The sequence below is a fragment of the Pundamilia nyererei genome, unplaced genomic scaffold (genome assembly GCF_000239375.1).
Source record: "Pundamilia nyererei isolate P.nyererei 1_Seehausen unplaced genomic scaffold, PunNye1.0 scaffold00029, whole genome shotgun sequence".
In the NCBI taxonomy this organism is placed as follows: Eukaryota; Metazoa; Chordata; class Actinopteri; order Cichliformes; family Cichlidae; genus Pundamilia; species Pundamilia nyererei.
The window spans coordinates 3,591,939-3,602,092 of record NW_005187430.1 but is presented as its reverse complement, the minus strand read 5'-3'; positions in this window follow the sequence as shown (position 1 = coordinate 3,602,092).

Below are 10,154 nucleotides of genomic sequence, written 5' to 3'. Positions count from 1 at the left end.
GAATCACCTAACCAGCAAACTGAAAGGAGGTGAGCACAGAAATAGAAGGTCTGTGGGCTGGTTGTTTGCTTTGTCAACTTTATGTTTATATGTAAAAACTACAAGAAAGATCATATGTGTGTCCTGATTAGGAAAGGGATTTATGTTGGTGTGTGGTGGTGAGTTTCACATCATTTTATGGGGTAACAAGAAAGTAATGTAACAAGTAGTATAAGGCGATTCATAAAGTAACGCACTGCACGTGTGTAACAAAGTACTTCTCTTAGGTAACGATGGCAACGCTGGTCATAGAGACAAAGTTTCAGTATAAAGCTGCACCTTCACCTACAACATACAACCGTGACGTGTTCGGTGTTTCTTTGCCTTTAAGTGACAGATCGGGGCCGGGTGAAAAGCACTGATGATTGATAAACGCCGTGACATACCTCCTGTCTGCCAGCAGCACTCCTTCACAGGCTCGTGCACTGCTGTTTCACAGGAATGCAGCTAAAACCAACGACCAGCAGTCGTCTATATGCAGACGCAAGGCTTTATGAATCATCAAATGCTCTTTGTTACACACATCAGAGACAGATAAAGCTTTAACTGACAGTTGCATGGAGTCTCGTCTGGACATATTGTTGAGTTCATCAGTATTATGCAGTGGCACAAGTTCATATAAACTATTGTTGCCACATAGATATGTCTGGACAATAGTGCCAGTTTTCAAAGTCGCACTGGTTTTCTTTTATGGATCAGTAAAAGAGAAGAAAAGACTGCGATTGTGGTCGTGGTTCAAAGAAATCTGAATTTCCCAGATGTTATTTTTCCTTGGGAAGCTTATTCCTAGTACAGTCCCTTTGTAAGTTTTCCCACGTTTGCTTTTGCACAAATTCTGTGCAGCCCGAAATCATAAAGTTCAAGTGTGACGCACAAGTAAATCGGTAGCATCGAAACAGTTGATGGAGTACACGTGAAGTCACCGTTGATGTGCTCATTCTGTGTTTAAACAGATTAAAGAATAAGTGCAGAGCAAAGCATGTGTGCACACCTGTTTGGAGGGTGATGAGGTAACAAGGCCTTGTTTCACTGCACAGCAGATGAGATAACATCTAGCTTGACTGGCGGATTGTAAATCAAATCTGTCTAAAGTCAGTCATCAAGGCACTCTGTATGCCTGCTTTCACCGGGGCTTTACAAACAGGTCTGACAAGCAGTGTGAGTCTCTCCTCCACCTTCACCTCTCCTCCCACGCTGCTGCGCTTGCTGTACTGCAATCCAGTGGACGAGCCCAGTTCAGTGCGTAAAAACGAGAAACCCGGGGCACAGTTCCGCCTCTCCGCCCTCCCACTCAGTCATTAAAACAAGCCACATGCAGCCAGCGGAAAGAGAGAGAAACTATCTCGCTTCCGTCAGATGAAGGCAGCGTGTTCACGGATGTGCTCGTGTGATGAGAACATCTGAACAGATACCACACTGTATCACAACAAAATTATGAGGGAAGGCGGTGCCATTGTGTGTGCAGCCAGTATTGTTTTCACTGTTAAGCTTCATTAAGATCGCAATACCCACAAAAATTTCTACCCCTCCCCCAGCTCTGTGGTCATCCCTGCAACACTGCCACTCCTGTGTCGGTGTAATAGCATGGATGCGCACTGGATGCATATTCTGCTGCTCTGCGAAAACCCATCTCCTTTCCCAAATGTATCTTTCTTCCAAGGCTCTTGGTTGGAGCGGAGGCTTTTTGATGTTAGTAAAAAAAACAACTGAAGGAGCGCCTAAGAAGAAAATAGCGGGCTAAAAATAGCCTTTGGATGAGGCGCAGGCGGAAAATAGCCTTTCATCTGTCTTTGCAGCGTGCATTTTTATTTTTGCTGCTGTCCTCTTTGTCAATCACAGGGAAGGAAACCCTGATAATCTGCATGATAAATGATTTTTTTAGTACAGGTGAGATCAGTGAAAAGAGGTTCCAGCTGGACAGAATGACACTTTTTCTTTTGCAGCTGTTAAAATAAGTTGTTTTGTCAAACTGTGTTAGAGATTGTCTTTTTAATTGAAACTGAAAATGCCAATTTTACACCACGTTCCATGAATAATTGAAAATACTACTCGATTTATTTGGATGAAACAAAAGCAGCAACCCCTGAAGCTGCAAAAAATTGCAGTTCCCCAATTGGCCACTTGAGGCCTTGTCCAAAATATCGACTTCCACGTTAAAATGCCCAACTTTAAAGCATTTAAAAGCATTTCACATTCCAGTAAAAGAAAAAAAAAGCAGCAGCCTATTCCAGCGTATCAAATTGTAACATTGTAAATGTAACCAGTAATGTAACCAGTATGTCTTTATGGCATTTTGGCTCTTGCTGGTAAGCCGAAGAATGGAAGTGCAGCATCTAATAAGGTTATTATTATGAAAAGGTCTGTTTTATCCACACAAAAACTTTTAAATAGAATAGAAACAGTAATTATTTTTTTAAACTAACTTAAAACTGAAGTTTTGCTGTTTGTGGCCCTGTTTTCTAACCATTTGTAGTCTTTCTCACACGACAAAAATGATGTCAAATCTGCGGTGCTCAAATATGTGCACAGTATATCACAATGTGTTTCCCCCAGCTGTTAATTATTTTTATAAGAGGACCTTAAGCAGTTCCTGTACTTGATTCTGGCCTATTTTATCATCAGTTTCCACAATGACAGACTTGAAATGATTTCTCCTCCTATTACTGCACAGCAGAGAAAGTTACTCAGTCTTTGTTTTAGGGTGAGTGACACAAAACCAAACAAATTGGCATACAACAATGGTGCTGCTGATGTAGTTTCCTATCATACTTGCGCCATTCAAGCTCATCTCTCGCTATGATGCCATGATCCTCTTGCTTATTATCCTCGCTGCACGACCTCCACCTCCTTTCCACTTCTGTGTCACTGTATCAGCAGCAGCCTCAGTGAACATGCGACCAGATGCCTCTGTGCCTTTTAAAATGTAGCAACGGTGTGGTGTGATCAGAGCGCTGCCAAGGTAGAACTCAGATGCTCTGATATGTGAAACTTTAAGGAGAGACAGCCAAGTTTATATAACCTCAATAGCAAAATGTACACACTGTTTTGGCTATGTGCCCGCTCACCACTGTGCAGTGCATGTTTGAGTAGTGAAATGTATAGTCTGCTGTCTGATGTGTGTCTTGGACTGTCCTTTGGAGCCGAACGTGGAGTCGTTTTGAATTTTCATCAGCTTCGGAGACAAAAAAACCCCTCCAAGTTGTCACTTTAGTAAAATTAAATAACTCACAGTGGGAAATGACTGCAGTGCAAGAAAGAGAACGATACAGGATAGCATGCATTCAGATAAGCATAGGTAGGTCAAAGAGGGGAACACATATGAAATAATGAAGGGACAGACTGTGCAGCAGTGAAAAGAAAAAGAATAATGGAAGGATATACGAGAAAGGCTCAAAGGATAAAAGAAAGGACAACATAACAGTGATGTGAGCCCATAAAATCCTTAAGAATTCAACAAAAGGTTAAAATCTGCCATCAGTCAGTCTCCTTTCACTAACTGATTTAAGGAGATTGGGTTTGTTAAACTGTTGTACTTCCTGCTGTATTTCGGCTGCTGTGTGAGTGTGGAGACATACAACAAAATGTTTCTCTGTAATCCAAACACACAGCAGCGCGTCTGCCATCTCCACCTTGATACGCTGAAGATCAGTAAAGCTTTTTGTCACACTGGCTGGCTGGCAGCAATGCAGCTGGCAAACTTTAAAACACTCTACAGCTGATACACAGCAGGCAGGGGTGATTTTTCCATACTCTATTTTCTTCTACTCTCTGCTTCTTGCCAAGAACTTCCAACTGCCTACTTAACCGAGATATTACTTGACATACAAGGCTAACCATCGGATAACGTTACTTCCTTTGATCAGTTTGAAATGTTTAAGTGTGTGCTGGAACTTGAGAGAAGACTACATATCAATATGTAGAAAAAGATGCCTTCCTGGAAATTATTTTCATTTGTCTGATTTTGCTTTCTTTTCTCACTCCTACAAATCTACAAAATATATATTTTGCCATGCAAGCACGGTGAGAAACTCATGCTCTGCGTCACACTCTGGCCTCACATAGAGCATTCTCTGTTGTTTGAGTTTGCTTTAAATATAAATGAATATGTGTGGCATAGCATTTCTTTTTGTTTGCTCCTTGTAAACAGCAGATTTTCTCTGAGTTTTCTTGGATGAGAGGTAGAAATTAAGCAACCTGCTTTTTGACTCTAAGAGGTTTTGGGGGGTGAGTAGAAATACAAACACAGCTGAGGGCCTGCTTTGTTTGATCTGTTGACTCTCTGTTTTACACCTCAGCTCGTAATCAGAGCAGAAGGGAGGTAAAGCCGAATTTGGAAATGGAGACACGCGGAGTGTGCCAAGTACCCGGCATGGAACAACCAGGCCACTGTACACTGGGATAACAGAGAGATTTAGTATCTCAGTGCTTCTGTGCCAAACTAGCATTGAATAGCAGTCATCAAGGAACTTATTTTAATTCACTCAGAGGGCTGTTTTTATCCACATAAGAACATTTGCAACCTCGCACCCTCAGCCCCAGGAAGCTCCACTGTCACGCAGAGGGAAATAATCAAACTCAGATTACAAATCATAAATTTGGCCATTAAAATATGCAGATTACAAAAAGTAGCAAACATCTATACTGAGAATCTCTGTGCTAAAAGTTCAACCAAGAGATGCGTTCCTCATAAATGATGTATTCATATATTCCATCTAAAACTAAACTACAGGAAAACAGTCCGCCAGATACAAACTGAATGTTCATTAGTTTTTCGACATAAGCATGGATGAGGGAGGAAAGTGAGAGTAGTGCTGACAGCAGGAGTTTCCACACTACTGTAAAACTTGTATTTAAAAAAAAAGTGCTTTAAAGATATTTTTTTCTAAATATTGAATAATAAGCAGCTTAATAAGTAAAATACAAAATTTATATGGGTATTGTGAGACGAGGCAACAGAGATGAATCAGACGTTAGAGAAATGTGGTGCAGTTTCTGCACCATCTGATATTTGTGCAGAGGATAGTCAGGACCTGTTTAGGGCCAAATTTATTAAATGGGACAAAATACTATGTGAGTGAAATCTCCAAGCAGCGCTCATAGGTGTGGTTAGCTTTACAGGTTATTTACAAAAGATGCAATGTTTTTAACATCAAGCACAAGAAATAAGACTTTCTCTCTGGTTTTAAATATTGGTGCAATGAGCAGCAAGCAGAATGACACAAACAGGATTTAAATATTCTCCTAAGTAAGACAGGAACTCCCATGAAGTAATGATAGTACTTTTTCTATGCCATTAGTAAATCTGGCTCTTAACATCCATAAATCTGACATCAAGTCGGCTGATAGAGGAATCCACACAGTGTGATGCTTCAAGCTAATTTCAACCAGCAGTGATGGAAGAAAATTCTCTCAGCAAGTAATACGAACATATTTCACAGCTAGCCGTTGAATATCTGTGCCACAGAAATGTTCCTTTACAGTAACATGCTTGCAACTTATTAATTACAGCTATTGCAACCCATCGACATTTCTTCCTACTGCTACGATTAATGTCACTGTCCACCCTGAAGGTCCTGAAGCCAAGTATGGTCACACTGTGGTCAAGCAAGTTCCTTCCTTCGTAGCTCCCCAAAGGAAAGTCGACCAACAGAGCTAGCATAAAAATGGCTTGTTGTATCAAAAGATTCCGCATCTGCAGGACTCTACAGAAAAAATGCCCTTTTATAATGCTGTTTTCTACCTAAATAACACAACAGTAGCTCAGCTTATAAGGTATATGTCTTTGATGTAATTAAAACCAAGAAAAAAAACCTTTAAACTAATTCTGTAGCCAACAGGTAGTCAGTGTGCTATAGCAAAGATGAAAGTGATACGTTTCATTTAGCTTGTCAAAAGTCTGGCAGAGAAGTTTGGAACAAGTTGGAACTGAGGGCGTAGTTTTGGCTGAGCCCCAGTGGAATTACAATAATCCAGACATGACAAGACAAAAGCACAGATGATGTTTTTTCAAGGTTCACTTAAGATTAAAAAAATATCAACTACAATAATACATTATTCAAGATCAATATAATTTTTTAGAGTTTGGTTAAATATAGATTTATTATAAATTTATTATAAATAAATAATAGATTAGTATAGATTTATTTAAACGATTTAACTTTCTTTGATATTCGTATGTCAGAACAAGGTTTAAAGTTAATTATTACATCTAAATCTAAGATCACAGGTTATATCAAGTCACAAAATAACAAAACATCTCTCCATTACTAACACTCAGGGGAACACATAGTTGAATATCATCTGCATAACAATGAACATTGATCCTATTGATTATTTCTCCCAAGGAAACTATAAATAGAGTATAAAATGGGGGTAAAAATGGGGAAATGATTTCTACTAAAATTACAAAAAGGAATGAAACTAGACAACAGCAATATGATTTATAACAACATCACAATCAGTTATATCAAATGCAGAACTCGTTCAAAAGAACATGATCTGATATTGGAATCTTCCTGTTTCTGTGCTGTGGGTTTGGAATCTGGATTGCTACTGCCCAAAAACATTTTACTTCAATAAATGTGTAAGTTTAAAATTGGTTCGTTCAGAAAAGGTTAAACTCCTGCAAAGGTTATAAGCAATAAAAAATCTATTAATAAAAAGATTTTAATGGCTAAAGGTCGGGTAGGGTAACTTTTTAGTAATCAAAGTGGAAAAATGTGAATTCTCTGCTTTTTAATCAGGACAGTGAAAGGTCAAAATCAAGCAGATGTCTGGAGAAATATTAATTTTGACTATTCCATTTATGATTATCTCAATTATTCTGTACAGCATGCTTTACTGTTTTACTTTTTCTCTGTAAAATTGTGTTTTTAATTGTGTTTTTGGGTTTTGCACAGAGGAAGTTTACAAAATGCAGCAGTACCGAGCAACCACATTAAAGCCATTCACTTGCCATTAACAAGGCAACTTAATTTCTTTCTCAGCTGCTCATTTTGCACAAGTGACTAAACAAGAATTTTATGCCCATCCCAATATTTAGCCCTCCTGCTGTCAATAACTTAAACATTGCCTGTTTTCTCTGATCTGTTTGCAAATGTGCAATAGGCACCCAGGGGAACGGAAGCTCAGTATGTCCAAACTTTGTCTTGACGGGGCAATGAGTATAATCAAAAAGGAGATTTCATTTTTAATTGAAATTTGCAACTTCCAGCATAGTTCTGAAGTATCATATACTGCGTTGCCATCACAAATTTCCCAATTTCCTAGTTTTTGCATATTTTTCACACTTGAACGTTTCAAATCATCAAATAAGTTTTAATATTAGGCAAAGATAACCTGAGTAAATACAGAATGGAGTTTTTAAATGAGGATTTCATTTACTAAGGGGAAAAATTATCCAACCCTGCCTGGCCCTATGTGAAAAAGTAACTACACCTCCCTTTAAATCGTAAATTAACTGTGAGTAACCATATTTTTTTAAAGCTGAGTTCAATTTCACTAGACACACCCGGGCCTAATTACTGTCAGACCTGTTGACTCAAGACATTCAAAATCATTTCTAAGGCTTTGGCATGATGACAGCCCTTATCTACAAATGGAGAAAAGGCGGTGAATGTTCCCAGGAATGCAGGTGTGACGTCACTCAGTCAAGGTCAGCGTTCATCATGAGACAATAAGAAAGAGACCAGGGCTGAAACCACTGCGGACCAAAGCGCACAAAGCCTCGTCTAACTGTTGCCAAAAAACATCCTGATGGGCCTCAAGACGTTTAAGAAAATGTTTTGTGGACTGACAAGACAAAAGTAGCAGGTTTGAGTCCTGTTACATCTGTCGTAAAACCACAGCACTTCAAAAAAGAACATCATACCACCAGTCAAACATGGTGGTGGTAGTGTGATGGTCTGGGATCTTTACCGGCACAACCACCTACTAGGTTTCGGGGTAATTACTTTTTCACATGGGGTCAGCTACGTTGGAATAATAGTTTTTCCCTTAATAAATAAAATATTTTTTTAAAACAGCCTTTTGTATTTACTTGGGTCATATTTGTCTATTTTTGGGGGGAATTTTCTAAAACATGCAACAAAAATATAAGACTAAGGAATTAGAAAGGGGGAAAACTTTTCTCAAGGCATTCTACTATTAATTGTCAACCATATTCTTATATTATTTAGAGAAAGTGACAATTGAGGAGTTCGTCAAAGAGACCACAGAGTCCTTGTGCGGCTCAATGCCACATTGAGAGCACAGTTATGTTGCGATTTACTCTTTTCGGTCTTTAGATGCATTGCTCTGCACAAACGTCCAGGGGCTCAGACTCAAGCTGTCTGTTTTGCAACTTCACCAACAAGCTCTCCACTCTCACAGTGACGAAAACACCAGCCCATAGAGCGAAAATGACTTGCAGCTCAGTGGTCTTCTAGAGAGGTGTAATGGCAGTGACTGTGCCAAACAGGTGGACTGGCTGTGCTCTATAACCTTTTCTCTAAAAAGCTCCCATTACGCCCAGCAGAGGAGAGACAATACAAAACTGTGTGCTGGAACCCCGCTGAGCCTCAGGAGAGTGTTCAGCTCACCTCACACTGCGCCTCAAACCTGTCAGCCTCATTTCGCTTTGAGGTGTGGGCGCCCATCGCAATTTGTGGTTACAAGGGAGTCGCTGCACGCATGCACTCGCATCGACTGTTTCCCTGTGTTCTTGGGTTTGGTCGCACAACTACTCGATTGCCAATAAGCTTGCTCTAAAAGATGCTGGGGGAAAAACGCCATACTAGCAATGCCCCAAATTATTTTGTGATCTAAAAAATAGTATTAGTATTATATTGTTGCAGGTGAAGCCCTATTGGTTGCACTGATCATGGTACATAGTAAATAGGTTGTGCTTATTATGAACCTGGCAAGCCTGTTTGTTTTATTAGCCTGGATTAATAGTCACCGATACTTCTTGAACTAATGTAAATTATGCAAATGCACCGACGTGTGATTTTGCTGCAAGCTGTCCTGTTTGCACTGAGATCTGAGGAAACAGAGCCTGATGACAAGCTGTCATGTTAGCACCATAGCACCACTGTTTTCAATACACATAAATGGCCTCAAAAAACTCTGGCACGGTTTGCAGCTAGTGATAAAACCGAAGTGAAAGCTACAAGTTCCAACAAGTCAAACAGATATCCAACAGTCGGGGCTGTGTATAAAATGTAAATAAAATTAAGAGCCAGTTTGTTTTATTGTATAACCTCGCTTCCAGATAATTGACCTTTTTGGATTGCGCCTGCTTGGGCGCGCTTGTCTCTGGTTTCACATACTTTGTGTCTGGGAACGTTTTCTCTCAGAATAAAACTGTTTTTTCTCGTTTCCAATCCCATCATTCATCTCACAGCCCCTGTGAGTCATATAGTGTCTCGCTGGAGTGGTCACAACCCCCTTGTTGAGAGCCGCTGATATACAGTATGTTAGCGGGTGCGTGTGACGACAGCAGTTGGTCACTAGCGTATGTGCAGGACCAAGAAAGCACTGCCGAGTGGAGTGCGAAGTGACCTCGGAGATCGACTCCCTCCAATTGTGCTGCATCTTTGTCTGGCCCGAAACTCCGGTGTTAATGATTAGCCCTGCTGCTTTTGTGCACCTCTTACAGACAAAGCCAGTGCGAGTCAATTGGCTGTTGCCCACACAGGCAGTGTGCTGCGACGAGGCCCAAAGAGAAAACAATCAGGGCTGCCTGCTACTCGGGGTTATCAGTGAAAATATGTGCCGTGATAAGCTGAATAATGTAATGGGTGAAAAAGAAAAAAAGAGAAAAACACAGAATTTATTAAGGCTGTCAGTTTCTTCTGGGCATGCCAGGCTTCGGATAATCAAGTTAAACTCTACGGACTCAGCGTTGTTGTTGTTGTTTAATTTTTAACTCCATTTTAAATGAAAAGGCCTCACCTTTCATCTCCTGCTGATCTATTCCCTCGAGGGGTGGGGTGGGGGGTGGGGTGTAAGTGTCTGTATGTGTGTGTGTTTGGGTGGAGGGGGTGTGTTATGTGTGTGAATACATATGTTTGTGTGAGTTCATTAGAAGTTAGAGTGTCGTGGGGGAGCTGGGAGGAGTTTTGTTTACGTGTGTG